Source organism: Salmo salar, chromosome 25, assembly GCF_965601325.2.
Source record: "Salmo salar chromosome 25, fSalSal1, whole genome shotgun sequence".
In the NCBI taxonomy this organism is placed as follows: Eukaryota; Metazoa; Chordata; class Actinopteri; order Salmoniformes; family Salmonidae; genus Salmo; species Salmo salar.
Window position 1 is genome coordinate 13700131 of NC_138315.1, and position 16961 is coordinate 13717091.

The window sequence follows — 16961 nt, forward strand, 5'->3', positions numbered from 1 at the left end:
ACAAAGAAAGTGCTATTCCACACACAGCAACCGTTATTGGACGTGTAGGAAAAGCCAAAGGAAAACACCAGTACTGGTACAACTTGCAGTATTCTGAACGAGCTACACAGGTCAGCTGACCTGTCACTTGTAGATAACCTCAGAATTGAACCAATGGAAAATCGAGAAAAACAGAATGACATCCAAAATGATGATGTACTTGAAATAAAGGACGTGTCATTTGACTCAGCTAAACTAGAGGAGCTCAGTAATTAGAGGAAAAATTGAGTGTTTGAGGAAGTCAAAGACATTGGCCAAAAATGTGTCTCAACAAGGTGGGTGTGTACCCTTAAAGAATCCTTAACTGGAATAGTGCCTAAAGCACGTCTAGTGGCTAGAGGTTTTGAGGAGCTGGCTGCTAAACAACTCCCAAAAGACTCACCGACATGTGCCTCAGAGTCACTCAGATTGCTGATGTCAGTGATCTGCCAGAAAAAATGGAAACTTAATTCCATAGACATCAAATCTCAATTTTTACAGGGAACAGAGCTGTCAAGTGACATTCACGTCCGACCTCCACCTAAAGCTAAGAGCGAAGGAACACTGGAAACTAAAAAAGTGTGTGTATGGCCTGACAGATGCATCACTTTTCTGGTACAACAAAGTCACTGCAACAATGCTGAGTACAGGTGGAAAACTATCACAAGTGGATCCTGTAGTTTTCTATTGGCTTGATCAAGACTACAATGTGACTGTACTTGCCTGTCATGTTGATGACTTCATCTGGGGACTTCATCTACAACTGTGATTCCACACCTCAAAGCAGTTTTCCAGGTCGGCCGTGAGGAGCATGATAGTTTTTGTTATGTTGGCATAGAGTTTATTACAGTTGACGGAACAATACTGACGCAACAGGAAAGCTATGTCATTAATCTTCAACCCATCCACATGGATTCTTCAAGAGCCGTAGAACGGAATTCCCCTCTCTGTGGAATTGAAGCTGGTCAATTGAGGTCAAAGATAGGTCAAATTCTATGGGTTGCTAGACAGAGTAGACCTGATGTAATGTTGGCTGGCTGCAACTTGGCATCAAACACAAAACACGCCACTGTACATTCATGAGGCAAACAAAGTTGTTCGTAAACTGAAATCACAACATGTGACTCTAAAGTTTCAGCATGTTGGAAAAGATGACTCTCTGAACTAGTTGTCTTGAGTGATGCTTCCCTAGGGAACCTTACAGATGGAGGCACACAAGATGGACATCTAATCGTGTTAATGGGTGAAGGAGGAAGATTCTCACCTATCTGTTGGCAGTCAAAAAGGATCAGAAGGGTTGTCCAAAGCACACTTGCTGGGGAAACCCTTGCTCTTGCGGATGGAATTGACGATGCCATCTTTCTGACAACTCTGTTCTCAGAACTTACCACTGGTGAGACAAAACGGCACATTCTACCTGTATTTTGTGTCACTGACAACTACTCCATAGATGATGCTGTCAAGTCAACCAAGTATGTCACAGAGAAAAGACTGTCTTGAGATTAGCAGCATTAAGGACCTTATTCAAGCCCAGAGAATCCAGCGGATTCTGTGGTCGGCCACAAAGGAACAGCTTGCTGACTGTCTGACTAAAAGGGGAGGATCTGGTCTTGTGGCCGCTTGAGTAATACAAATAAAAACTTTGTCACATCCCATTTTTAATGGGTAAGTTAAATAATACTTGGGACATTCATGTTTTAAGTATCCCTATATTTCTGTTATTACGGTGCTACTGTATCACTCTGTTATTGTTATACCTGCGTGGTAGTCTCACTGTTGATGGACCTGACATGAGTACAATGGCAACCATGTATTGTGGAAATACGGTTTAGTAAACGTGGTTAAACTGGAACCTAGTCGTTGTGTCATTTTAAGTTAACGGTTTAACTCTGTTTGTAAACAAAGTAAATGTAAACAAACTGTATAGTTTCAAAACATGGTTAAAACTATCATTTAGATGTCATGGACTGTCAATGAATTTGAGAGTGGTTACATTTCTCCAGCCCCATCCCTTAGATTTGTACCGAAACAGTGGCAGTGAGAACTTAGTTTCCGCTCAGCGGAAAGACGCTTTAAAAGCGTCCCTGCTTTGGTCATTTGGTCCTTTATCTGGATGGAGAGCCATCAGGCCATCCTGTGGTGCTTACTGAGTGAATTTCTACTTTAGAGCAGAATTACCGCCATCGTTCCCAGCAAGAGCAGTCTAAGCACGAAGTCATCAGTGCAATACATTGTCCATTTAGGTCATGTCAAGCCATTTGCCCTCATTTTGTGTCCTGTGTTTCTACCATTATCACACATTACTCATATGTTCTTCTTACTGGAAGTGTCGCCAGAGCTTCAGTTTCGACCTGAAACGAACCATTGATCATAAAGCACTGCGGAGAATTATTAGTCTTTTCGTTGGACAGTATTAAAGTGCCAGTCGGAATACAGAGAAACTGTTGATATTGGCAGAGGTACAATGTACTTAGTGGCCACTTAAAAATTATATGCAAGACCTCTTTTGGAAGAGCAGGAAAGTTGGGACCCATCTGACAAAAGCAACAGTTGAGAGAGGAAAAGCAGGAGCAGGAGAGCTATGGAGCTGCTGGCGCGGGGGGGGGGGGGCTGCAAGAGACATGAGTTGTTAATGACCAGTCAAAGCAATTTAAGATTGATCCTGTAAATGGTGCAGGAAGCCAAATGGAGCCGGGAACAAAAGTCTAAAAGTATGCGTCCAAAGAGGCACCCTATTTCCTACATAGCGCTCTACTTGTGACTAGAGCCCTATGGGTCCTGTTCTAAAGTCGTACACTTTTTAGGGAATACGGTGCCATTTGGGACGCACCATAAAATCATGGGTCTGTTGTCATTTCTGTGAGTCACCAGGGTTGTCATTTAAATGCTGAACAAAACAAATGTGTCAGTGGGTGACATTGTGTTTTGATATAAATCAAAGATGAGGCCCTTGGGTATGGAAGTATTAAAATTGGGATGGGTTTTAAACATTTGCCACAATAACAGTACCCCCATGCTGATAAACATTACCACTTACCAGTACCATCACTATTCGTGTTGGTACAGCGTCTCTGTGTACTGACCGAGTAAACACATTTCTTAAGGGTATTCTTTGGCTCAGTCCCAAATGGCACCCTTACTGAGTCCCAAATGGCACCCTATCCCTTTAAAAGTGCACTACTTTTGACTAGGGTCCATAGGGAATAGAGTGCCATTTGGAATGTAGACTACACCAAGACAAGTTTTTAGAAATTATTATTGTTGTTTTTGTTATTCTTATCACCTCTTGTGGAAAGCTGCACACTGGAGATAAACAGAGACAGAGTGGAGATAACGGACTCCAGCATTCTCTTATCTGTGGTAGTCTGTTAAAAAATTGGAGTACAACAGTACAGACAGGGATCTGTGTGTGTCTGTCTATCAGATGTCTCTCTGACTTTTTCACAGTAGCAGAACTTTGCTTGTTTGGCCCAACATGAAAGAAACCCATTGTATATGATCATGGTGACCAACTGTTGCTTAGAAAGCATAATAATCTAGACCAGAACTGCATTGAAATGGGACAGAAGTTCCCAACTACTCATCATTTGGGCAGCTCATTTTTATAGGTATGTTTTAGAGCACACAATCTAATGGTGAGAGAGAATGTGAACAATAGTCTCTCTGTGGCCTCAGTAGAATGTCAGCCTGGTGTAGCCTAGCAGTAACAAATGGTTCTGATGTACACTACCGGTCAAAAGTTTTAGAAAACCTACTCATTCAATAGTTTTTCTTTATTTTTACTATGTTCTACATTGTAGAATAATAGTGAAGACATCAAAACTATGAAATAACACATGGAATCATGTAGTAACCAAAAAAGTGTTAAACAAATCAAAATATGTTTTATATTTGAGATTCTTCAAATAGCCAACCTTTGCCTTGATGACAGCTTTGCACACTCTTGGCATTCTCTCAACCAGCTTCACCTGGAATGGTTTTCCAACCGTCTTAAAGGAGTTCCCACACATGCTGAGCACTTGTTGGCTGCTTTTCCTTCACTCTGTAGTCCAACTCATCCCAAACCATCTCAATTTGGTTATGGTCGGGGGATTGTGGAGGCCAGGTCATCTGATGCAGCACTCCATCACTCTCCTTCTTGGTCAAATAGCCCTTACACAGCCTGGAGGTGTGTTGGGTCATTGTCTTGTTGAAAAACAAATGATAGTCCCACTAAGCCCAAACCAGATGGGATGGCGTATTGCTGCAGAATACAGTGGTAGCCATGCTGGTTAAGTGTCATAGACAGTGTCACCAGCAAAGCACCCTCACACCATAATACCTCCTCTTCCATGCTTTATGGTGGGAAATACACATCCAGAGATCATCCGTTCACCCACACCGCGTCTCACAAAGACACAGCGGTTGGAACCAAAAATCTCAAATTTGGACTCCAGACCAAAGGACAAATTTCCACCGGTCTAATGTTCATTGCTCGTGTTTCTTTGCCCAAGCAAGTCTCTTCTTATTATTGGTGTCCTTTCGTAGTGGTTTATTTGCAGCAATTTGACCATGAAGGCCTGATTCACACTGTCCCCTCTGAACAGTTGATGTTGAGATGTGTCTGTTAAGTGAACACTGTGAAGCATTTATTTGGGCTGCAATTTCTGAGGCTGGTAACTAATGAACTTATCCTCTGCAGCCGAGGTAACTCTGGGTCTTCCGTTCCTGTGGTGGTCCTCATGAGAGCCAGTTTCATCATAGCACTTGATGGTTTTTGCGACTGCACTTGAAGAAACTTTCAAAGTTCTTGACATTTTCCGTATTGACTGACCTTCATGTCTTAAAGTAATCATGGACAATTGTTTGTCTTTGCTTATTACTACCTTGTCACAACACAACTGATTGGCTCAAACGCATTAAGAAGGAAACAAATTCCACAAATTACCTTTTAAGAAGGAACACCAGTATAAACACCATGGGACCACGCAGCCATCATACCGCTCAGGAAGGAAACGCGTTCTGTCTCCTAGAGATGAACATACTTTGGTGTGAAAAGTGCAAATCAATCCCAGAACAACAGCAAAGGACCTTGTGAAGATGCTGGAGGAAACATAACCTGAAAGGATGGCTCTGATGTAGGACAGCCCATTACGACTAGGAGAGAAAGGATGGCTCTGATGTAGGACAGCCCATTAGGACTAGGAGAGAGAGAGGATGGCTCTGATGTTGGACAGCCCATTAGGACTAGGAGAGAGAGAGGATGGCTCTGATGTAGGACAGCCCATTAGGACTAGGGAGAGAGAGGATGGCTCTGATGTAGGTCAGCCCATTAGGACTAGGAGAGAAAGGATGGCTCTGATGTAGGACAGCCCATTAGGACTAGGAGAGAGAGAGGATGGCTCTGATGTATGTCAGCCCATTAGGACTAGGAGAGAAAGGATGGCTCTGATGTATGTCAGCCCATTAGGACTAGGAGAGAGAGAGGATGGCTCTGATGTAGGACAGCCCATTAGGACTAGGAGAGAGAGAGGATGGCTCTGATGTAGGTCAGCCCATTAGGACTAGGAGAGAAAGGATGGCTCTGATGTATGTCAGCCCATTAGGACTAGGAGAGAAAGGATGGCTCTGATGTAGGACAGCCCATTAGGACTAGGAGAGAAAGGATGGCTCTGATGTAGGACAGCCCATTAGGACTAGGAGAGAAAGGATGGCTCTGATGTAGGACAGCCCATTAGGACTAGGAGAGAGAAAGGATGGCTCTGATGTATGTCAGCCCATTAGGACTAGGAGAGAAAGGATGGCTCTGATGTATGTCAGCCCATTACGACTAGGAGAGAGAGAGGATGGCTCTGATGTAGGTCAGCCCATTAGGACTAGGAGAGAGAAAGGATGGCTCTGATGTAGGTCAGCCCATTAGGACTAGGAGAGAAAGGATGGCTCTGATGTTGGACAGCCCATTAGGACTAGGAGAGAGAGAGGATGGCTCTGATGTCGGTCAGCCCATTAGGACTAGGAGAGAGAAAGGATGGCTCTGATGTAGGACAGCCCATTAGGACTAGGAGAGAAAGGATGGCTCTGATGTATGTCAGCCCATTAGGACTAGGAGAGAGAAAGGATGGCTCTGATGTAGGAGAGAGAGAGAGAGAGAGGATGGCTCTGATGTAGGACAGCCTATTAGGACTAGGAGAGAAAGGATGGCTCTGATGTAGGTCAGCCCATTAGGACTAGGAGAGAGAAAGGATGGCTCACATGTAGGACAGCCCATTAGGACTAGGAGAGAAAGGATGGCTCTGATGTATGTCAGCCCATTAGGACTAGGAGAGAAAGGATGGCTCACATGTAGGACAGCCCATTAGGACTAGGAGAGAAAGGATGGCTCTGATGTAGGACAGCCCATTAGGACTAGGAGAGAGAGAGGATGGCTCTGATGTATGTCAGCCCATTAGGACTAGGAGAGAAAGGATGGCTCTGATGTAGGACAGCCCATTAGGACTAGGAGAGAGAGAGGATGGCTCTGATGTAGGACAGCCCATTAGGACTAGGAGAGAAAGGATGGCTCTGATGTATGTCAGCCCATTAGGACTAGGAGAGAGAAAGGATGGCTCTGATGTAGGACAGCCCATTAGGACTAGGAGAGAGAAAGGATGGCTCTGATGTAGGACAGCCCATTAGGACTAGGAGAGAGAGAGGATGGCTCTCATGTAGGTCAGCCCATTAGGACTAGGAGAGAGAGAGGATGGCTCTGATGTAGGTCAGCCCATTAGGACTAGGAGAGAGAAAGGATGGCTCTGATGTAGGACAGCCCATTACGACTAGGGAGAGAGAGGATGGCTCTGATGTAGGTCAGCCCATTAGGACTAGGAGAGAGAGAGGATGGCTCTGATGTAGGTCAGCCCATTAGGACTAGGAGAGAGAAAGGATGGCTCTGATGTATGTCAGCCCATTAGGACTAGGAGAGAAAGGATGGCTCTGATGTTGGACAGCCCATTAGGACTAGGAGAGAAAGGATGGCTCTGATGTATGTCAGCCCATTACGACTAGGAGAGAGAGAGGATGGCTCTGATGTAGGTCAGCCCATTAGGACTAGGAGAGAGAAAGGATGGCTCTGATGTAGGTCAGCCCATTAGGACTAGGAGAGAAAGGATGGCTCTGATGTAGGACAGCCCATTAGGACTAGGAGAGAAAGGATGGCTCTGATGTAGGACAGCCCATTAGGACTAGGAGAGAGAGAGGATGGCTCTGATGTAGGACAGCCCATTAGGACTAGGAGAGAAAGGATGGCTCTGATGTAGGACAGCCCATTAGGACTAGGAGAGAGAAAGGATGGCTCTGATGTATGTCAGCCCATTAGGACTAGGAGAGAAAGGATGGCTCTGATGTATGTCAGCCCATTACGACTAGGAGAGAGAGAGGATGGCTCTGATGTAGGTCAGCCCATTAGGACTAGGAGAGAGAAAGGATGGCTCTGATGTAGGTCAGCCCATTAGGACTAGGAGAGAAAGGATGGCTCTGATGTTGGACAGCCCATTAGGACTAGGAGAGAGAGAGGATGGCTCTGATGTCGGTCAGCCCATTAGGACTAGGAGAGAGAAAGGATGGCTCTGATGTAGGACAGCCCATTAGGACTAGGAGAGAAAGGATGGCTCTGATGTATGTCAGCCCATTAGGACTAGGAGAGAGAAAGGATGGCTCTGATGTAGGACAGCCCATTAGGACTAGGAGAGAGAGAGGATGGCTCTGATGTAGGACAGCCCATTAGGACTAGGAGAGAGAGAGGATGGCTCTGATGTAGGACAGCCCATTAGGACTAGGGAGAGAGAGGATGGCTCTGATGTAGGTCAGCCCATTAGGACTAGGAGAGAGAAAGGATGGCTCTGATGTAGGACAGCCCATTAGGACTAGGAGAGAGAGAGGATGGCTCTGATGTAGGTCAGCCCATTAGGACTAGGAGAGAAAGGATGGCTCTGATGTATGTCAGCCCATTAGGACTAGGAGAGAGAAAGGATGGCTCTGATGTATGTCAGCCCATTACGACTAGGAGAGAGAGAGGATGGCTCTGATGTAGGTCAGCCCATTAGGACTAGGAGAGAAAGGATGGCTCTGATGTATGTCAGCCCATTAGGACTAGGAGAGAGAGAGGATGGCTCTGATGTAGGACAGCCCATTAGGACTAGGGAGAGAAAGGATGGCTCTGATGTATGTCAGCCCATTAGGACTAGGAGAGAAAGGATGGCTCTGATGTAGGTCAGCCCATTAGGACTAGGAGAGAGAGAGGATGGCTCTGATGTATGTCAGCCCATTAGGACTAGGAGAGAGAGAGGATGGCTCTGATGTAGGACAGCCCATTAGGACTAGGAGAGAGAAAGGATGGCTCTGATGTATGTCAGCCCATTAGGACTAGGAGAGAGAAAGGATGGCTCTGATGTATGTCAGCCCATTAGGACTAGGAGAGAGAGAGGATGGCTCTGATGTATGTCAGCCCATTAGGACTAGGAGAGAAAGGATGGCTCTGATGTAGGTCAGCCCATTAGGACTAGGAGAGAAAGGATGGCTCTGATGTTGGACAGCCCATTAGGACTAGGAGAGAGAGAGGATGGCTCTGATGTCGGTCAGCCCATTAGGACTAGGAGAGAGAAAGGATGGCTCTGATGTAGGACAGCCCATTAGGACTAGGAGAGAAAGGATGGCTCTGATGTATGTCAGCCCATTAGGACTAGGAGAGAGAAAGGATGGCTCTGATGTAGGACAGCCCATTAGGACTAGGAGAGAGAGAGGATGGCTCTGATGTAGGACAGCCCATTAGGACTAGGAGAGAGAGAGGATGGCTCTGATGTAGGACAGCCCATTAGGACTAGGGAGAGAGAGGATGGCTCTGATGTAGGTCAGCCCATTAGGACTAGGAGAGAGAAAGGATGGCTCTGATGTAGGACAGCCCATTAGGACTAGGAGAGAGAGAGGATGGCTCTGATGTAGGTCAGCCCATTAGGACTAGGAGAGAAAGGATGGCTCTGATGTATGTCAGCCCATTAGGACTAGGAGAGAGAAAGGATGGCTCTGATGTATGTCAGCCCATTACGACTAGGAGAGAGAGAGGATGGCTCTGATGTAGGTCAGCCCATTAGGACTAGGAGAGAAAGGATGGCTCTGATGTATGTCAGCCCATTAGGACTAGGAGAGAGAGAGGATGGCTCTGATGTAGGACAGCCCATTAGGACTAGGGAGAGAAAGGATGGCTCTGATGTATGTCAGCCCATTAGGACTAGGAGAGAAAGGATGGCTCTGATGTAGGTCAGCCCATTAGGACTAGGAGAGAGAGAGGATGGCTCTGATGTATGTCAGCCCATTAGGACTAGGAGAGAGAGAGGATGGCTCTGATGTAGGACAGCCCATTAGGACTAGGAGAGAGAAAGGATGGCTCTGATGTATGTCAGCCCATTAGGACTAGGAGAGAGAAAGGATGGCTCTGATGTATGTCAGCCCATTAGGACTAGGAGAGAGAGAGGATGGCTCTGATGTATGTCAGCCCATTAGGACTAGGAGAGAAAGGATGGCTCTGATGTAGGACAGCCCATTAGGACTAGGAGAGAAAGGATGGCTCTGATGTAGGACAGCCCATTACGACTAGGAGAGAGAGAGGATGGCTCTGATGTAGGACAGCCCATTAGGACTAGGAGAGAGAGAGGATGGCTCTGATGTAGGACAGCCCATTAGGACTAGGAGAGAGAGAGGATGGCTCTGATGTAGGACAGCCCATTAGGACTAGGAGAGAGAGAGGATGGCTCTGATGTATGTCAGCCCATTAGGACTAGGAGAGAGAGAGAGAGGATGGCTCTGATGTAGGACAGCCCATTAGGACTAGGAGATAGAGAGGATGGCTCTGATGTAGGACAGCCTATTAGGACTAGGAGATAAAGATGATGGCTCTGATGTATGTCAGCCCATTAGGACTAGGAGAGAGAGAGGATGGCTCTCATGTAGGAGAGAGAGAGAGAGGATGGCTCTGATGTAGGACAGCCCATTAGGACTAGGAGAGAGCGGATAGCTCTGTTCCAAGTGACACCCTATTCCCTATATAGTGCACTACTTTTGACCAGGGCCCATAGGCCCTCACTGTATTCTCCTTAGTGCTACTTCTGCCAACTGGTGCTGCTTCTGCAAATACATTTTGTAGCAAAAAGTGATGAAGGGCTTTGGGGCTTACTACATCCTAGGGACAAAGATATCTCCATTCGAAATGGGCCTTCATCTCTGGAAACGGCTGCTTTCCATCTTAGCGCCGCATGTTCTTATGGCTGGGAAATGGGCCGCAGTGTTATTTAGATTTGTACGAAAACTTAGATATTTTTTAATCAAAAACTGCTGCTTCAAGTTTTGTACTTTGTTACATCATCACACTGCTGCATACCAACATTTCTGTTCCAACCCCCACCACCTACTTTGTTTTAGAGAAGGATAGAGACCTGCTTTATTTTTACTTCATTAGACAGTAGTGCAAATCAAATTTTATATGACACATGCTTCGTAAACAACAGGTGTAGACTAACAGTGAAATGCTTCCTTACGCTGTTTCTGTTGTTTACGAAGCATGTGACAAGTAAGATTTGATTCGCAATACCGTTTTGATTTGCAAGAGGTATAGGACAAAATACTAATTTATCATAAGTAGTAGGCAGATGTGTATGGGTCCCTTTAAACAGAGCAGATTTACACACAAGCCATGGCTGGTTCCTGTAGACATGACCATTACTGTGAATAATAGTAGTCATGCTTGCCTTCATTCTCAAAGTCATCCGGTATGTGCCACCTGCTGTAACTGTGATCTAATATTTGCCTCTGAGCTCTATGTATTTACCTAGTGGATGTTAAATCATAGCCACGTTCGTCCTTTCAACTCCCATTCAACTCCTATAGGCTAATGCAATAGCAGGTTGCAGGTGGCCGAATGGCGCCGGGCACAACACCAACGACACGCTCCAACACCCACCTCAGCCACTTAATGAACGCATTTTCAAAGCCCTTTTCACCCACCTGGCACTAGGCTCATTCAAAGCAAATATGCAAATATTAATGATTTTGTGCACTGTGGTGCTTTAAACTCATTGAATATATGTATTTTAGCAAACATAAAGAAATTACGCTTCTCTGCACTTTTCCTGACCCCTTAGGAGAATGATTCAAATGGTTGTATTCAATGCCTCTTTACAGGTGGGATTGGGTTGTAATTCAATGGAGAGCCATCACAGCTATAGAAAAGAGCAACAATACTTAAATTATGTGGATACGGCATAGACAGCAGAACCTTTTAGGCCTTAGAAATACTGAGTCAATATCACAGTCAGACCCCTTCATATTAATTATGATTTAGGGTTTATTAACCCAATCTGGAGGCCTGTATGGTGATATGGGAGAAAACTCAGTGAGACACAAATACCCCCGGTGAAATATCCTCCCGAAAATTGACATTTATTGCTGCAGCTCTGAACAAATTCTCTCAGTTAACGACCTGTCTGAGAAATATAATTTCATATGTGAAAGAAATAACATCTTTATGCAAATAGGCCCATTGCACTTTGTTTGGATAGAGAGAGATTGGATCACGGCTCTGTGTTGGCAAAAAATAAATAACAAATTCCCTCCTGACTGTTTTACTTCTAGGAATGACAAAAGGTAATTTAGCCCTCTTTGTAAAACAGCTTTCTGATATACGTGAATAAGTCGGCGGCAGTGCAAAAGGTAAGGGGAAAGGCATATAGACACGGTGAGGTATAATGTTTGTGATCACATGGCATATATCTCAAGTTACAAGAGAAGAGCTATTCTGAGGTTATGGTTTCTGTAGGAAATTGCAAATGGGGGTTGTTTTCCATCTGTAAAAGAGAAGGTTTGTTTACATTATATATCACATATATCAAAAATGAATAATGCAGCGACCAAGTCAAGCGGCACCCCTGACATTTTCTAGATTACTTAGTAAAACGATGAGATCAACTTCTCATTGTTATGAAATATACAGTAGAGACATCGAGTGTAGTACCGTATATTATCCACTGTAATTATGCCAAGAATCTTCCCCGTTCACAGGCTGTGTTTAATATATGTGGTGTTTAGTTGTTTGTGTTATAAGTGTTTGGTTGTGTTTAATTATTTACAGCTGGGAAGACATATGCCAGGCTGACATGTCATACTTTAGTTTCTTTGCTGGTGGAGTGAACTTGTAATGATCTAGACCTACATAGAAATAGACTGCAACTCCCATGCTGCCACAGTCACAGTCAGGATGTAGGTCTTCATGTGATGGATATCGTATGTCGCTGTGGTGTCCTTGACCGACTGATACAGATGTCATGCTACAGCTGGCACCCTGCTTCTCCAGTTAGCCTTGCAATGGTCTCCATCTAAACCTTCAGAATCAGCTGTTTCATAAATTATTAGCTGCTAGTGCATGTCTACAAACTGTGCACCTTGACACGGGACACTGTAAAGTCATGGCCTCTCTGGTATTCTGGACTGTGTGTCCCAAATGGCACCCTATTACCTATATAGTTATTTTCAAAAGTTACAACCAACTAATTAATTATTATATATATATATATATATATATATCCATCACACACACACATATATATATATATATATATATATATATATATATATATATATATATATATATATATATATATATATATATATATATATATATATATATATATATATATATATATATATATATATATATACACTGCTCAAAAAAATAAAGGGAACACTTAAACAACACAATGTAACTCCAAGTCAATCACACTTCTGTGAAATGAAACTGTCCACTTAGGAAGCAACACTGATTGACAATACATTTCACATGCTGATGTGCAAATGGAATAGACAACAGGTGGAAATTATAGGCAATTAGCAAGACACCCCCAATAAAGGAGTGGTTCTGCAGGTGGTAACCACAGACCACTTCTCAGTTCCTATGCTTCCTGGCTGATGTTTTGGTCACTTTTGAATGCTGGCGGTGCTTTCACTCTAGTGGTAGCATGAGACGGAGTCTACAACCCACACAAGTGGCTCAGGTAGTGCAGCTCATCCAGGATGTCACATCAATTCGAGCTGTGGCAAGAAGGTTTGCTGTGTCTGTCAGCGTAGTGTCCAGAGCATGGAGGCGCTACCAGGAGACAGGCCAGTACATCAGGAGACGTGGAGGAGGCCGTAGGAGGGCAACAACCCAGCAGCAGGACCGCTACCGCCGCCTTTGTGCAAGGAGGAGCAGGAGAAGCACTGCCAGAGCCCTGCAAAATAACCTCCAGCAGGCCACAAATGTGCATGTGTCTGCTCAAACGGTCAGAAACAGACTCCATGAGGGTGGTATGAGGGCCCGACGTCCACAGGTGGGGGTAGTGCTTACAGCCCAACACCGTGCAGGACGTTTGGCATTTGCCAGAGAACACCAAGATTGGCAAATTCGCCACTGGCGCCCTGTGCTCTTCACAGATGAAAGCAGGTTCACACTGAGCACGTGACAGACGTGACAGAGTCTGGAGACGCCGTGGAGAACGTTCTGCTGCCTGCAACATCCTCCAGCATGACCGGTTTGGCGGTGGGTCAGTCATGGTGTAGGGTGGCATTTCTTTGGGGGGCCGCACAGCCCTCCATGAGCTCGCCAGAGGTAGCCTGACTGCCATTAGGTACCGAGATGAGATCCTCAGACCCCTTGTGAGACCATATGCTGGTGCGGTTGGCCCTGGGTTCCTCCTAATGCAAGACAATGCTTGACCTCATGTGGCTGGAGTGTGTCAGCAGTTCCTGCAAGAGGAAGGCATTGATGCTATGGACTGGCCCGCCCGTTCCCCAGACCTGAATCCAATTGAGCACATCTGGGACATCATGTCTCGCTCCATCCACCAACGCCACGTTGCACCACAGACTGTCCAGGAGTTGGCGGATGCTTTAGTCCAGGTCTGGGAGGAGATCCCTCAGGAGACCATCCGCCACCTCATCAGGAGCATGCCCAGGCGTTGTAGGGAGGTCATACAGGCACGTGGAGGCCACACACACTACTGAGCCTCATTTTGACTTGTTTTAAGGACATTACATCAAAGTTGGATCAGCCTGTAGTGTGGTTTTCCACTTTAATTTTGAGTGTGACTCCAAATCCAGACCTCCATGGGTTGATAAATTGGATTTCCATTGATTATTTTTGTGTGATTCTGTTGTCAGCACATTCAACTATGTAAAGAAAAAAGTATTTAATAAGAATTTTCATTCATTCAGGATGTGTTATTTTAGTGTTCCCTTTATTTTTTTGAGCAGTGTATAAATAGGCATGTTTAATTTTGTCTGGCTTGCCGTTCCAAATAAAATGGAATATTTTTTTTACATCTAATTTAAAAAACAAGTTGCTAGGTGTAGGCAAGGCCATAAGCAAATAGGTAAATGGGCATATGACTAAAGAGTTAATCAGAGTGATTTTTTTCCCCTTTCCATGGTAGCAAGATCTTATCTATTTTTGCTAACTTTCTATTACTGGCCCAACGCTCTAACCACTAAGCTACCTGCCGCCCCAAATACCCAAATAAATACAGAGTATGTCCACTTCACCGTCAGACCATTTTATTGGTAAACTACACGGTAATCCCCCAAACATTTGTAAGTGATCCAACACGTATACTTATCATCATTCGGTTGTAATCCAGAGAGGTTAGAACAAGTATCTAGACCCTCTATGAGGCTGTGGAGGGTTCCAAGTTGTGGATTTAAAAGAAAACATGAATCATCAGCGTTCAATGACACCTTTGTTTTTAAGCCTTGGATTTCTAACACATTGATATTATTGTTGGATCTGATTCTAATAGCTAACGTTTCAATGGCCATAATAAATAGATATGCCGATAGTGAACAACCTTGTTTACTCCTCTTGACAGTTTAATACTTTCTAAGAAGTAGCCACTATTTACTATTTTACACCTAGGGTTACTTTACATAACTTTAACCCATTGTATAAGAGATTCTCCAAAATTGAAATATTCCAGGCATTTATATATACATTTCAGTTGTACTTTATCAAAAGCCTTTTCAAAGTCAGCTATGAATACAAGGCCTGGTTTCCCAGATTTTTCATAGTGTACTATTATTTCCAGGTTTGGTTTGCGTATCAGACTGTGATTTACAGTCCCCCCTCCCCTAACGACAGCAGTGTTGGTGGGCCGGAGAGGCAGATTAGGAGGAAATACAAGGTTGAGTGGCTTATTACAGAACATACCTGGCTCTGAAAGAAGGAGGGAAGGAAGGAAAGAGGGAGGGAGGGAATGGGCGCAGTAAAGAGTAATGTTTGTGAGATCAGAGAGAGACATAAAATGCATTGAATTGTACTTAGAAGATCAGCGAGGAATGCCACTGGGGTCTCCTATAGGGTTTGAAAGTAGTATGCAGACAGAGACCACTGTTAGTCATCCCTTAACATCCCACTCCAGATAAGTGTACATCAGAATCGTGTCTAAAATCACAGATCAAAAAATGAATGCAACCCTGAAAGAGTCAATCATTAGAACAATCAAATATTTAATCCTCTGGGCTTTTGAGTTTTTACTCATGGAGCCAGCTGATCTCAAATCTGTTTTGGCTGTTGCTGCCCCATAGAGATTTGTACTGTGTAGTAGTCTGGAGGTGTATGTCTGCTTTGAAGAGATATGCTAGTGGATCAGATGGAGGGTGTGGTCAGCTGAGACAGGCTCATAATGGAACAACCCACCGCTCACACTCACATCCAGGTGGATGATGTCACTCAGACAGAGACAGGGGCTCTGGGTCTTGAATCTTCCTGAGGTGAATCAGAAAGCACCACTATTCGCTCTCTCCCTCACTCTGTGGTCTCTGTGGATTTATTTGTTTGGATACCAACATTCATCCAAGATTGCCTGAATCTACCACAGCCCACAGTAAAGTGTAGCATCCACTGAATGTGGGCTTCGAACTACTGCTAGGATTAGTCTGTTTTGGCATGGCTCAACTGAATGCAAAGCAGGAGGTGAGCCTATTGACTATTGTATCATAAATGCGTGGTTTGTCACTGTATCTTATGCGTTTAGATTAGTTGGAGCATACTTGCATGCATCTGTCTTTAAAATAGAATACGTACATACACTACAGTAATTTGAATGAAAACAGAAATGGCAAAGATTTATTAATTAACCTGTCAGCATATTAATGGTATCTCGTTTATTTTTTCCCCCCTGTTTTTGTTGTTTTCGACCTGCTATCATGCAGACATTAGATGAGGTCACTTCTCAAGTCTCGAAACTCTTGGCACACTACTATCAGACAGCTTAAGGCAACAAGTTAACCAGTTGAATTCGTACCTACAGTATAACATAGTTATCGATGGTAGGCCTATATAAAGTACATAATGTAACAACATGAGTGCCTTAACCAGTAATAGGCTATTCAAACATTGTGTTTGTAGTATGTGTATGTCTCTGTTGCTCTCCTATTCCTGTGTGTGTGTGTGTGTGTGTGTGTGTGTGTGTGTGTGTGTGTGTGTGTGTGTGTGTGTGTGTGTGTGTGTGTGTGGTGTGTGTGTGTGTGTGTGTGTGTGTGTGTGTGTGTGTGTGTGTGTGTGTGTGTGTGTGTGTGTGTGTCCAAACTTCCTGACCACAGTTCCTGCGTCAGTGTTTATTTTTATCATGGAATGACTAACCAGGCCCAGCACACGATTCCAAGAGATAAGGTTCCCACATTAATGTACAATCAGAGAGTATTGTTTATTAAGCTTTATTGCAGCTTATTATCCATTGACATATTCAGACACTTGTTTTGTCCCTTTTCTCAAGAAGGAAATAATACATATTGTGGTTGAGTCCAATTGTTGGCGCTCAGTGAATGTACAACTAAATGCTGTATATTTTCAACTTGAATGGGAGCAAGCTTTGTCTCACGTGAGCCAGACCATAGCCTGTCGTGTGTGTGTA

At 44.3% G+C, this 16961-nt stretch overlaps 1 protein-coding gene across 6 annotated transcripts in view; it reads left to right on the forward strand.

Moving 5' to 3' along the window:
- Positions 1-16961, forward strand: part of LOC106586176 (protein TANC1) — a 285715-nt gene that overhangs the window by 259863 nt on the left and 8891 nt on the right. The window lies entirely within an intron of this gene.